Below are 13936 nucleotides of genomic sequence, written 5' to 3'. Positions count from 1 at the left end.
ATTAACACTCCCATAGGGCCAAATCTAGTACACATAAATACCAAAGATGGTGGACGCATTGATGGCTGTCGCCGTTCCACAATTGGTAGTGTAACGCATGCGTAATATGCAGGTCGTGAGTTCGCCTCCCACTGGCGACAAGTTACCTTTCCGTCTACTTTTATTTCTCTTTGCCTTCGATATTTTCCATATTCAATTTCAACCACAGCTATTTATCTCTATGCATTCGCTGACTTCATTACCAACCAATCAAAACATTTCCACAGTCGTCTTTGGACACTAGCAATAGATATTGGTGTCATCATCTTGCACCAGGATACGAGACCCCTCACTTTCGTACAACCAGGTTTTAAGGCGTCTGTAACCGTTTCGCCATCAATGTGCGTTGGGTGAGGCAACATTTGTTCGACGTGCATAAAGCACTCGTCGGGAAAAGGGGGTCTCCTTGATGCCGGATATTGCCTCGTTGCCAGAGCATGTGGATCTCGCCGTGTTTGCAGCCTTTTTCTCGTTTCTCACGCGCTGGTAAACACCCGCGAGGTGTCGCTTCCGGCAACGTCTTTTCTTTACGTTTACTTCGCATCCTCCTTCCTCGCACCGTCAGCATTCTACGTTCCCTCTCCCACGGCGTCTCGTTCCCCTTCGTCTTTCCAGGCTTTTCGCAAGGCCTCCGCTTTCTGAGCCAACTGCGATGTCATCTGTACGTCGTGTTCGTTTGGCACGCGAACCCACAAAACGTAGGTCACTGTGTCAACACAGGAGTCCGCTTCGCTTGGAAGGCTCCGGCCGACCTTTCGTTTTTGTTTTGAAACTTTCCTGTTCGCTAAGCCTTCTTTCCCTGTCACCCACTCTCCGTCGCCCGCTTCTGCGGGCCGCCACAGCATTTGTTATGGTTATCTTGCGATGCGGCGTCCTTTCTGCTGAACTGTCGCAGTGATTGCTTTTGATATTGTGGCCTTCGGTCCATTAACCCTTTCTATTTAAACATCGTTTCCCCGTACTTCATTCTGCAGCGCTCGTACCTGCTGTAGCACTCGTAGCCTCACCGCCATCTTACTTTTTTTTGTTACTGTTTTCCCCTCCATTTTTAGCGACAACCCTCACCGTTATTTGTTTTTGCTCATTTCCTTTTTCTTTTCTGTCTTTTCTCTCTATTGCGTCGCCTGCTGCGACGTTAACCTTCGCCACCCTCTCTTCTTGTGCGGCTTTATTTTTTCGTTCTTTTTTTCCTCAGGATCTTTTTTCTCTATCATTCGATGCGTCGTCCGCTACCACCGCTAACCCTCGCCGCCATCTTTCCTCCCACTTTTGTTCTTGTTCCCTTTGGTTTCCCCGCTCGTTTGGTTTTGCTCCACTTCTGCTGTACCGTCAACCCAAGTTGGAATCGTCCGCGGCGGCCAGTTTGCGTCACCTCGCGTGCGAGCCAAACATTTGCCCGTATTTCAGGGCCAAGGCTTCGCGTGATAAGTTGATTTCTTTCCTCTTAAGCGCTTTCCAAACAAGCGGCTTGCCGCGGGCGACGCGCTGCGCGCTTTCTAAGCGCACCGGTGCGTGGACGGAAGACCCCCCTCGAATTTTTGCGCACGCTATGCCTTTGGCGATTCTGTACAGACACCGGATCCGATCTGCGGGCGCAGCCTGCCGCTCACCCGCTATAGAAGCGTATAGTATAGTTTGAAGAGGAGTTTCTGAATCGCTTGGTGGCGTGCGCGTTTGTGTACTTTTGAACGAATGGGCGTACGGGTTCACCAGAAAACAGCAGTCGAGCCAGTGATAGCGCGTGACGCTTTTGTGTTGACATTCCACCGAGGTTTCGAATGGTGCGTTTTCTTTCATTCTATACTCCGCATATCCAGAGCCGAGCTTTATACCGGGCGCGATGCGGTTGTGAGCTTTAGAAAAGCGCGCGCAAACAAACCTGAACACATTACCCGTACGTAAAGAAATGGCGTTCTCTCCACCGCGCATGCTCCTTGTGTTATAGTGTTTCTATGGTTCGCTAACGTGCACTATCTAACGAGTTTATCTTATACGTCGCGCTAAGGCGCACTAATAATTAGCTTTGGAAAACATGACGGCACCTCTTACTCTCACTCTTTCAGTGAGTTGTCGTGATGGCTGCACTCTGGCTGTCGTTGATCGCTAACAAATAGTGAAATAAGCTTTTCACTTCCTTTCAGCTCACCTGGGGCCAAATTGACACAGATTCAGATTGGTAAGTGCAGCTTGCCATTGTTAATAAAAAAAAATAACGGTTCGCTAGTCTAGTAATATAATGTAAACAACATCGCAACTTAACTGGCACCTCCTGTTACGAGCACTTCGATCATCTAAAGTTAGGAGGGGCTATAGCCTGCCCAATTTTCGCTGTAGTTCGGCGACTTTACGGTCTAATTCTCGTAAGTGATCTATTGCCACTGGCGAGCCGCCTTTGCTAATAATATGTTCAGCATCAATACTGACTGGAATCGGGGAAAATTCTAGCGTAAGATTCTTTGTGTGTGTGTGAATACGGGTTCTGCTGTTCGTAGGCCTGACACAAGACGCGTTGGCATAGAAATGTACGCTTGGGGTTAATGGATTCTCTTGGACAGATTTGACACCGTGCACCAGATGGCGCGACGTCCTCTCGCGGTTTTCCTCGCTTTGCTTCTGTTTTTTCCACAGTGAAGCCGCATGTGACTGCGATCCCCGGATTCCTTCGTCTCCGTAGCCAAAAAACTCAACCAATCACCGCGCAAGGCGCGCACCGCGTGCGCCGTCGGGTTTCTTGCAGCGCCACCTGCTGGCGCTCGCCTCCGCGCATGCGCGGAGTCGTGCGCGGTGGTTCAGAAAATTTGATGCTGGGAATTGTTTGCGTGTGTGTGTTCTTTTTCAAAAAGGATAGGTAGGACATTAGGCACAATAAGAACAAGCGCTTAGACATCCGATGAGAAAGTTAGGCTTGAGGGTGTTCGAGCGCTCGCATTACGTGCCGCGCGATACTGTCCGCATCACATCCTCTGCACTTCTATAGAGTCGCTCTATTTACGCATCCGAACGTCCCGCATGACTTACCGAACTCGGCCGCGCGGCAATTTGCCGCGCATGGCGGCTCGAACAGAGCGCTCCGCTCCGAGTGACTCGGCGAAATAAAAGCGTGTCCGAAGGCAGGTCGCCGAAACGAAGACTTAAAAATAGACCGCGCGTTCCTGGACCGCGCCGCGCTTTCGTCGCACGTGTCACGCTAAGCGGTCAGCCGAGACTGCGTAATCACGAAACAACACGAGCGTCGCCGCAGCAGGGAGCGCCGGCTGACGCGCTGGCTCGTCTTCATACAGAGACAGACACCATGGGGCGCACGCTGCTGATGTTCTTCTTGATCGCCGCACTTCCTTCACGCAAGCGTCACGATTTCTCGAGCGAGCCGCTCGTCGCGCTGTCACGGTGAGCGCCGTGTTACGCGACTCCGTGGCGTCCTGCGCGGCTTCGAGAAAGGGACCGACGTCCGACCCAGAGCCGGCGCGGCGTGAGCGTGTCGTGGAATCCGGTGTGCCCGCCCTGTCGCGAGTGGCGTGCAGAAAGCTTCCGAAGCCGAACAGCGTGGCCCTTTCAACCGTCCCTAATCGTGGCGGTCGGTGGTTGGCGCACTTTCACCGCCAAAACAAAGGCGCTATGATCGCGTGTTCTCGCGCAGCAATCGAGTTGTGGGCACTCATAGTGTGTGTGTATATATATATATATATATATATATATATATATATATATATATATATATATATATATATATATATATATATATATATATATAAATATAACCTGCGATGGCCAACGCAGCACTCATGCACATAAGTTTAGATATGCTTGCAACGGTAAACCGCCAGAACCCATCTCACGATGAATGTCGACCTTAATTGCGATTGGAAGCGAATTCCCCTTGACGTCATCGTGCCAAGTATGCGGCTTGTTACTATGCGCGCTGGGCTCATGGCATCGCGCGCTTCCCACTGGACACGCTGCCCCGTTTATTTAGCGACGCCGTCATGAAGTACTCGCGCACGTGGCGAGTGCCGTTAAGGTATATTCACACTAAATTGTCTCAACGCTATGATGCGGGTTAGATTCCTGCCCAGCGCCGGAAGTACCGTAAGAATGGCACTCGCGCTAATAAAGATTTCGTCAAGTTTCATTGAACATCCAGGCCTGTCGTGCAGGTTGCGGAAATGGGCAATCAATGACAACTTGAAGGTCTAGCTATAGGCCAGTTATGGACGTACTTTCAACGTACAGTACATCACATCTCGCTTTATTTATATTGACTATGTTGCATTACATATGCACGATAGGCTATATTCATTGTGTGTGCCCTTGTATAGGAACATAGCGCTGTTGTACGCATGCATAAGGGTGAAACGCTACGCTACATTTGATATATTGTCTGTTGAGCCTAACAATCGTTATGCGCGCTGGCACTATAACTGTGCTTTCTTAACAAGAATTCAGGCATAAATAATCGAAGATAGTTATTGAAGAAGGTAATTGCCAGGCCTGCCAGCACGCGTTATCGCGTGGTAAGCTTGGGGCGCCTGAAGGTTTGTACGCTGTGGTGGAATGCTGGGTAACTCCCCTTGTGGAGGCTGTGAGAGAAGAGGATAGCAGCCACCTTCCATGCCGGCGCTTTCCATGACTCCAGACAAGGTGGTGGCGGTCGTGGTGTTGCAGCAGTCAGGGTTAGCCTGGCATACATAGCCGGCAATTGTTCCGCCTGAGCCTTGTGTAAGTGTCACTACGTGCTTCACCAGGTGTCGAAGAGCACCGTGCCTCACATGAAGGCAATCAGCAGTCGTACGAGCACTCTCTTCCTGATCACCGCGGGCCCTCAGGGGAAAACGACGTCTTCAAGGGTGCTGCGCAAAAGACCATTATTTTGCAGGCTGCCGACTAGCACACGTGTGAGGAACAGCATTTATGTAATGCCGCCTGGTACCGCTAAAGGCGGTCTGGTTCACGGCTTTGTCCCCAACAAAATTACGCCGCGGCCGACACGACAGACGCTACGTAATAGCCTCGCTGCAACCAGTGTATGCCGTTAAGTACACGTCCTTCCTTTCGTAATCCCTTGAGACGCAAATTAAGCATTACAACCAACGAAGCTCCGAATTACATCAGATTATAGTTCTCTCATGTACTGCAACACATTGCAACCAACAAAAGCAATTTTATTTCTGGCCCCCCAAAATAAGGTCGCGTGCATATTTATGCACACGGCACCTCAATGGGAACCTTCCGATTTGGACTAGCAGTAAAGCTTCACGGTTAGAAATCATTTGCTTCCAGTAATTCGCTAACAGTTGAGTGCTACAACACAGGATTTCACATTTAGGTATGAAATTCCTAAAAGCGGTCATTTGCAGCAGACAAGCAAAGAAAGACGACTTCATGCTTTCGACTGCTAACTCGAGACTTTCGATGAGAACGCGATCCTCGGAAGTAGTTGACAAGAGAGAGAGAGAGAGAGAGAGAGAGAGAGAGAGAGAGAGGCTTTATTCAAAGTCTTTGCTGGGGTCGAGGGAGCGTGACAGAGCCTCCCTTTCTCAGGCTGCATCTAGACCTTGAGTCTTGGCGTCATCGTCGGGCAGTCGGATTATCCAGATTCTATCCTCCGGCCGTTCGCTGAGCAGCATGGCCTCCCACTGCTCGGGTGTGGCGATTCTGAATGTAGGATTGGTGCTGTGTTTGATGGTGTGTGGTGCTGCGAAGCATGCGCAGATAATGTGGTCGGCATCTGCGCATGATGAAGCGTGGCATGTTTTGCAGCTCAGCGTCAAGGCATCGGTGTAGACGTGATGACACAAGACCGGTGTAGGGAAGGTGCGCGTCTGCAAGAGCCGCCACGTGTTCCACTGGTGCTTGTTGAGAGGCTTGTCGGGAAGGGGGGTATTTGAGGCTGGCTTTAACGGTAGTACGTGAGGATCTGGCCACAAGTGATCGAACGCTCGCGCGCGTGGCTGCGCCAGGAGGCTACGGTCACGTGATCGGGGGCTTGCGGATGGTGAGGCCGTCCGGAAAATAGTTCGCCCGAAGCGGAAGAGGGGGACGCCGCCGCCGCCGCCTGAGCAAGCGTCCACCGAACATGACAAAAGGGAGAGTAGGATCGCATAATGAACGGAGAGGAACACGGTGCGCATTTGCTGGGACACCAGCGATAGCTTATCACTACAGGCATGCTCTAATAGGTGACTGGGCATGTTAACAGTCCCGCACGATTGTGTACAAGTCCTTTTAGACGGACAACCAGATCGTTAAAAGAGAAATCTTGCGCCGTCCCCACGTGTTTCGCTACGATGGACTTCCCGGACGTGTGTTGACAAGCAATGTAGACTCTGAAAGATGCGTTTCAGGAGGAGCAGATGCTCTCCTCGACTATGGGCCGCGACCCGCTAGTTTTGCATCCCAACCACCAATTTCGTTCCCCGCACTGCAGCGCCAGTGTGTCAGTGTCGCGTGACGGATTTCAGGTGACATGTTTCTTACGCGTTTGTAGCCGTTTTCGTACGCAAGAAACTTGTGAAAAGTTGTGAAAACTCGCTAGCTTGGCCTTCCGTCTGATTTGTATATTCTTGCGTACCTTTCTTTTTATTCTTTTAGATTTGTCCACTTCCTTTTATTTCCTCATTCCTCCCCTTCTTCCCATCTTCCATTTCTATGTTTCTGTCTCCTTTCTGAAGAGTAGGCAGACGTTGTGCCTCTTCCGGTGGCAGTTGCCAGCCTGGGGCCCTATAACGTAAAACTATTCCAAAATGTTTCTATTCCAATTTCCTGACGTCAACTTTGCGTAACCACCAACGCAAGCACCGAGCGGTCACCCACAGGGTTGTCTGAACAGACCAATCAAACGCTCTCCTCGTTCATAGGAGGTCACGTTTGTTTGCTTGAAAAACGAATAACATTGCCTACACTGAGCGGCTTGTCATATCTAATTGGCTGACAAGAGGCGAGGAGAACGCTCAAGTGGAGAGGGATTCGATGGGATCGAGCCACTGCACTGAAAGTCGATAACCGGATGAAGAGGGTGGTGCCGGCGTCTACGATTGGTCGGCTTTCCCTTACTTAGCTTGCGGTGGCTGGTCGAAAATCGCGGCGGCATGCAGCGGAAGCTCAAGAATGACGCTAAAACGGACCCTCAGCAAAGAAGAGTTGGCAGAATGAGGGGGTAAACGTGCCGAAAGTGCTCGAAAACGTTACACGGCCACGCAAGAAGCTTTATTGTACCCAAATAGGCCCATGCTCTACGGCAGGTGCGAGTAGCCAGCGTCTGAGCGATCGGCGGCAGCCATCTTCTATTCCTTTCGGAACGGGGCAGCCTGCGGCTATTCCGAAGAAAATTGAGTTTTGTTCGGCATATTAATGCATCTTTATCGCGTACACGTCACTCTGACGCGGTGAGCTCTTGCGGTTTTGTGACGTCGCGTGACAGGCAGGTGAAGTGGGTGCAGCCCGAAAACCTTTTACCAATAGCCGAGGGCTAATGGCGAAAAGGGGTCGAATCAAAAATAACTGTTTTTCTTTTTTCTGTCAAATCATGCATAAACAGTGTGTACACATCATATCAGATGGGGAGGTATCGCGGTTTTCGTGACGTCGCGTGACAGACAGATGAAGTGGGGGTGGTCAAAAAAAGTTTTTGACCAATCGTGGAGGGCTGATAGCAGAATTGGAATAGAAAAGTTTGGAATAGTTTTACGTTATAGCGCCCTTGGTCCTCACTTTTCCTTTCCTTCCACGCGTACATATGTTTTCAAGTCAAGTAAAAAACAACAACAACAACAACAACAACAACAACAACAACAACAACAACAACAACAACAACAACAACAACAACAACAACAACAACAATAATAATAATAATAGCTTTTCCGGGTAATGAGCCACGAAGTTGTACTATTTAATCTGTAAGTCAAGTGCACCGTGTGCAGTATGCCGCCGAGTGCGCTATCAGTACGGGGCCTGGCCGAGACGCTCGACCTGCTTACTTAATTTAGCCCGCTGGTGACTCTAAGACGAAGGGCGATTCTTCCTCTCCACTACCATCATGCAATGCGGCATATCGGTGGGGGCTGCATATTGTTCTCAAGGCACAGAAAATTAACCTAAATAATCACTGATCCATTCCGTCGGTATAATTATTCACTCTGTCATTGCGTTGTGGGCCGCCGTGAGACCTCACTGAGACGGTTCTTACGGCCTTGTTGTTGCGAAGTTTCCAAGTGTGTACATGTTTATGCGAGAAGGCTCGCATATAGATAGATAGATAGATAGATAGATAGATAGATAGATAGATAGATAGATAGATAGATAGATAGATAGATAGATAGATAGATAGATAGATAGATAGATAGATAGATAGATAGATAGATAGATAGATAGATAGATAGATTTTCAATATGTGTGTTGAAGATTTTGGCGCTTGTGAACGATGCCGTCTGCTTCTCTTGAATGCGTGATGTGATAGCTCAGTGCAGAACGCACCAAATACTACAAGGAAAAAGAAAGAACAGTGATTGATTAGCAGATTGATCAATGAGATTATTAGCTGATCGATTTGTTATTAGCCGTCTTAAAGCTTAAAGGCGTTCGCGCATGTATAGATGGATGGATGGATGGGTGGATGAATGGAAAAACTTTATTATGGTCCATTAGGTCGCGCTAGTTTCCTAGCCCGAAGCGGGCCGCTCCCACGTTGGGACCGAAAGGCCCATCCTTTCGACCTCATCGCGAGCCCGTTGAACTGGCTACTATTGTTTCTCTGACTTGACAAATGCGCCCAATACGCCTCAAATACAAGCAACAATAAGAATGGAAGAACAAATACACGGTGATTTATTGAATAAAGTTAATGAAGGACAGAATGCAGCGATGGTAAACACGAGACCGTCTTATTTGCCAAAGAAACGCACGGGATGTATGATACCAGCCGCCTGGCTTTGCGTAGTAAATGCGGTAGCCCGAGAGCCGCCACAATTGCCGAACGCGCACTGAGAGCTGGACAGAAAGGCGCTATTACATTCGGCTTACCCGCCGTGGTTGCTCAGTGGCTATGGTGTTAGGCTGCTGAGCACGAGGTCGCGGGATCGAATCCCGGCCACGGCGGCCGCATTTCGATGGGGGCGAAATGCGAAAACACCCGTGTACTTAGATTTAGGTGCACGTTAAAGAACCCCAGGTGGTCTAAATTTCCGGAGTCCTCTACTACGGCGTGCCTCATAATCAGAAAGTGGTTTTGGCACGTAAAACCGCATATATTATTATTACTACATTCTGCTTCCGTCGAAATGCGACCGCGCCAGCCTGGAATCAAAGCTGCCACCTCATACCCAGCAGGATGACTGCTGTACGCTGTAACTGCTGCACACATGCGATGCGAGTTGAACGGTCTTCCAGGCTGTGACAACCTATTTCTCTGCCTGTGCGTTCGACTCAAGGTGCCTCGGCAGCTTCATCACGATCAGCGCAAACGACCCATTGTCTGTACTCTCCCGGCGTGCAGTGTGAAGGACAGCGATTGGAAAGAAGATAACGCTGTCGGCGGGCGGCGAATATGATCGATGCGGCGATTCTTACAGACACGCTTAGCGCTCGACTCCAGGATTAGAAATGCCGACGCTGAAAACGCGTTACAGCGGAATACCCGCCAGTATTGTATGCGGTCGGCGCGTCTTCCAAGTATTTCTTCAACTTTTTATTGCTGTTTGTTTCTTCGTTTCGTCTGCTTGATGTTGCGTCTCTGGCTGCGAGACGTTGAACAATATTGTACGCATTAGATACACGAATAGACTGATCCCTGTACGCCCTGCAAAGGCAACAGCTGCGCTTTAAACTTGGAGTTCTGGGAGATCATTCCTTGTCCCTTGGTACAATAGTTGCACCATGGCCTTGAATGAAGGGTCATTCCGCGCCAACTGATCCAGAGTTGGCGCTCGACCATCTTCCATTTCTTTAAAAATATGATGGCTCATTGCGTTACTATGACAAACATTATCCCAGCTTGTTTTTGGGGAGTGAGTCAGTGAGTGAAACAACTTTAGGCGGTCGAGAATAGACGCAAAATTTTTTTTTTCGTGCCGTGGCCGCCATCTTAATTTTGCAAGCGGTAGCAAAAGCTAGTCTAACCAAAACAGTTTCTACGAAACAAAAATTTTTACGAATGACTATGAAATATTTTCACAAATATAAAACACATTGCTCTTTCATAGGTATTACATTGAACTGAATCTGTCATACTTTTCTTTAAATATAAAACACACAAGAAGGTACAAGAAGGTGGCATTTCGAAATTCTTTAAATGAAATTTCATGTTCTCACTGTAGTCATCCCATCTATTTCTCTAAGTTGTCCAGAAGGCAAAGAAGCCGATAAAAGTGTTTCAGAGCTAAAAAAAAACATGACGCGTGTGAGAAAAACAAATTCCGAGCTTGAGAAAATTTGCTTTTCAGGCATATTCAGCCGTCAATTGCATTGTGAGGTGATCCAAGCAAAGATATGAAAGGTAGTAAGTTACGCAGCACCTTTAAATGACATTTATTTCCGAAAGTCTAATCGGAACAATTTTCGTTTTAAGCAAGAAAAAATAAATTCTGGAAGTTGAGTTCCTGCGTTCAACCCCAGGGGGCGTTGCCCCGTGCTTGCTCTTCACCGCAGCACACTTTGCCAACCGGATACAAATGTGCACAGAACCATCGCTACACCACTAGAATACAACTGTGCGCTAGGCTTGGATGCTGCCAGCTTCGGCAATGCGGGTACCTGTTGAAAGGCGCGGATACAAAAACTAAAAATGAGGCGACTGCCCGGCAGGAGGATCAGGATATCCCGCATGCGGTAACTGGAGATGCGAACCACGACTGTTGCAACCACGCTCCTCATCCCCCAGCCGCGAGAAGCGCTATCGGATGCAGGTACCGCTTTCGGTCCGAGCTCGAATAGAGTGGCTAGCGCTCCTCAACGTAAACAGTACAGAGAGCTGCCCTTTCGGCAGGCATTCGCACTTTGCTGTCAGACGAGCAGTCAGAGTTAAAACCGCTCAGAGAGAGGAACGTGCCGTGTTGCGTCTGGGCGACACGGAGTCGGTTTCCGCTGTGCCTGTGTCCGAGGCGAGCGAGTGCGCAATTCTACGTCTCCGTCTGCTGGAGAATAAGGTCGGTACCAAGATTTTCCATGCATTGAGCTTTTGAGCTTGCCTCTGTGTTTCTATACTGCCCTTTTACAGCAGGTGTGCGGATAAAAGTACAAGATTCGTTCGCGTGCCTCGACTTTCGCGCCACGAAACTGCGTTCCTGCCGCTTTCGCGTCTTGCTGCTCTATTTCACTGCCTTAGAAAGAAATGCAAACTGCGAGAGAAACATTTTTATCGGCTTCTTCGCACTCTGGACAACCTAGAGAAATAGTTGGAGTGACTAATGTGGGAACATAATATTTCATAAAGGATTTCGAAATTCCACGTTTTTGTACCTTCACTCGCGTTTTATATTCAAACAAAATTCAAGCTCATATATATATATATATATATATATATATATATATATATATATATATATATATATATATATATATATATATATAATTTCTTTTACATGTATGAAAAAAGTCTCATAGTTATTCGTGGAAATGTTTAATTTATACAAATTTCTTTGTTACACTAGGTTTTGCAATCGCTTGTAAACTCAAGAGGCCGCCAACATCGCGAAAAATATTGTTGCGACAAAACCAAGCTGGATTAATGTTTGTCACAGTAACGCAATAAGCCATGATTTTTTTTAAAAGGAATCGAGGGTGGTCAAGCGCGAAGTCTCAGTTGGCGTGGAATAACCCTGAACAGATTTTAGTGCACTAGCTGAAATGCTTTTTATACGTTCGGGCATGTGCTAGAAATACCGCTAACGATCTCGTTCAGCGACTCGCTTGAGTTGTTATGGCGCGTCCTTTTTTTTTTCTTTTCCGCTCTTGCATATCTCAACGTTGGCGTGTGCTAAAGTGTTGCTTTCATTGTCTTTTTTTCTTCGTGTATGTTAACGCAGATTTATTATTGTTACTGTACTTATTTACTTATTTATTTTACACAGAAGTGACACGCAGTTCTGCAGGCGAGTGCGTTAAGGGCCCCGTGTCCACGAAAATACGGCGTCTGCGTCCCCCATCCAGCATCGGATGTCGCGTCTGCAAAAATAATTTCGAACTTAATTTCCTACCACGCACGCCCATCCACTCTACTACGACCAAAGTTGCTCATACCTTGTCTTTCATTTTTTACAAAGTTGTTCCTCGGAATTTTGAGAACGGCACCCCGTAAACAAATGTAATGGCAGAAAACACCGACAGCGCACATCTTTTATGCTAGCTCTTCTCAGCCTAAAATGTCAAAAGTGCGAAAGAATATCACGACATACGCCCACGCTAGAGGCCGCGTTTCTACCAGAAAGCTCGCCTTCGTACATAGCGTTCGCCGCCGGCGTTCACCGGTAAACGTTACGGTTACGTAAGCTGCAGTTTCCGGGAAGCATGAAAAGCAGTCAGGGGTCTTTGAATGCTATCGCATTGCACTCTTAAGGGGAAGCTTTAGCTCGGGCGCAACTCCGACGCGGTCAATTCAAATACATGTAAAACGCAGAAATGCTTTTCTGAGATAACTCTTGGACCGAGTTTAATGAAACTTGTTGCATTTGAGAGAGCAAGTAAAATTCTGGTGGCTCTTGGAAGCAGAATTTATGATTTCGGGCCTGAATTTTGTTAAAACAATTTTCTAAAGTTAGAAAGTTCGAAAAGAAATAGAAGCATGGAGTTTACAAATTAATAGTTCTGCATGAAGAAGAGGTATCACGGTTCTGTAGACGGCATCCATTATATCATTCAAAGGGGACAAATTCGATATGTCAATGTACATCTTACGTCAATTTATTACGTTGTGTACTAGAGTTCTGCAAAAGCTGTATTTCCATATTAGTAAACTTTTTTAGATTCAGGTAAAATATATAAATTTTGTCCGCTTTAGATGTACTATCAGATGCAATCCCCATAATTGCGATATCACATTTCATTGCTGAGTTGAAGAGTTGTAAACTTGATAGTTTCGTTTTCTGAAAATTTGCGATCGGTGCGTGCCAATTTTTAATAAAAAATTGACGACCCAGATAAAAAATTCGAAACGAACGGTCACCAGATTTTAGGTTTTTCTTTGAAACGAAACAAACCTCGCCAGGTTTAGTGCAGTGGTTGCCGATAAAAACGAATTCTCCTTTTACACGTATTTAGATACGAGCACCCGACCTAAAGCTTCCTCCTAAGTTTCCTAGGTGTACATTGTGGCGCAAAATACATTTCTTGAAAAGGAACAGAACAAAGGACGACAGCGAAGCGCCAAACAATATTGCACCACAAAGTGTACCTAGGAAATCTAAGCACCAACTTGCCCAAGAAGAAGTCCTTTTGGAATATCTTCCTCTTAAAGGCAAAGCTTGCGCGTCCGCCAAATTTGTTCATTGTGTTTCGATGCGACCATTTTCGAGAACGCTGCACCGTCCACTGCGACGTCGATGATTTCGACGCCTGCGTTCGTGTCGTCTCGCTCCGACGCTTGGCTTGCGTGTCCGTCCACCCGGCTGCACTCGACAGCGGGGCGTGGGCGCTCAATGCGGCAGAGCAGGAAAAAAGAGGCGTCCTGGCATGCTCCGGCCAATCGTCCTTGGCTCCGGTTCGCTCGCAATGGAGGGGGCACGGCTATTACGGCCGCTGATGACGCCGATGGGGCGACGGAGTAAAAGGAAGCGCGATGCGAACACGCAAACCCTCTTGCGTCATGGCGCGCTTATAAATGCACGGCCGAGAAAGGTAACGTCGAAAGCGAAACGTAGCAACGTCAGTTCGCACCTGTCTGTCCGCTGGCGCGAAGCAATTGTGGACGCAA

General features: G+C 47.9%; 1 protein-coding gene across 3 annotated transcripts in view; it reads left to right on the top strand.

Annotated features, from left to right (window-relative positions):
* The window catches only part of LOC142557012 (carbohydrate sulfotransferase 1-like), a 72268-nt gene that overhangs the window by 14733 nt on the left and 43599 nt on the right, over nt 1–13936 (top strand). The window contains exon 2 of one of the 3 annotated variants that reach the window (XM_075668547.1): nt 2181–2215. The exons of 1 other annotated variant lie outside the window; for it this stretch is intronic. The gene's annotated coding sequence lies outside the window, so the exon portion shown is untranslated. Of the gene's footprint in view, nt 1–2180; nt 2216–11097; nt 11175–13936 lie in introns of those variants that run through there. One more of the 3 variants, XM_075668548.1, reaches the window with a different exon arrangement.

This window comes from Dermacentor variabilis, chromosome 9, assembly GCF_050947875.1.
Source record: "Dermacentor variabilis isolate Ectoservices chromosome 9, ASM5094787v1, whole genome shotgun sequence".
Lineage (NCBI taxonomy): Eukaryota > Metazoa > Arthropoda > Arachnida > Ixodida > Ixodidae > Dermacentor > Dermacentor variabilis.
The sequence above is the reverse complement of the archived record's forward strand: the minus strand, read 5'-3'. Positions and strand labels throughout refer to the sequence as shown.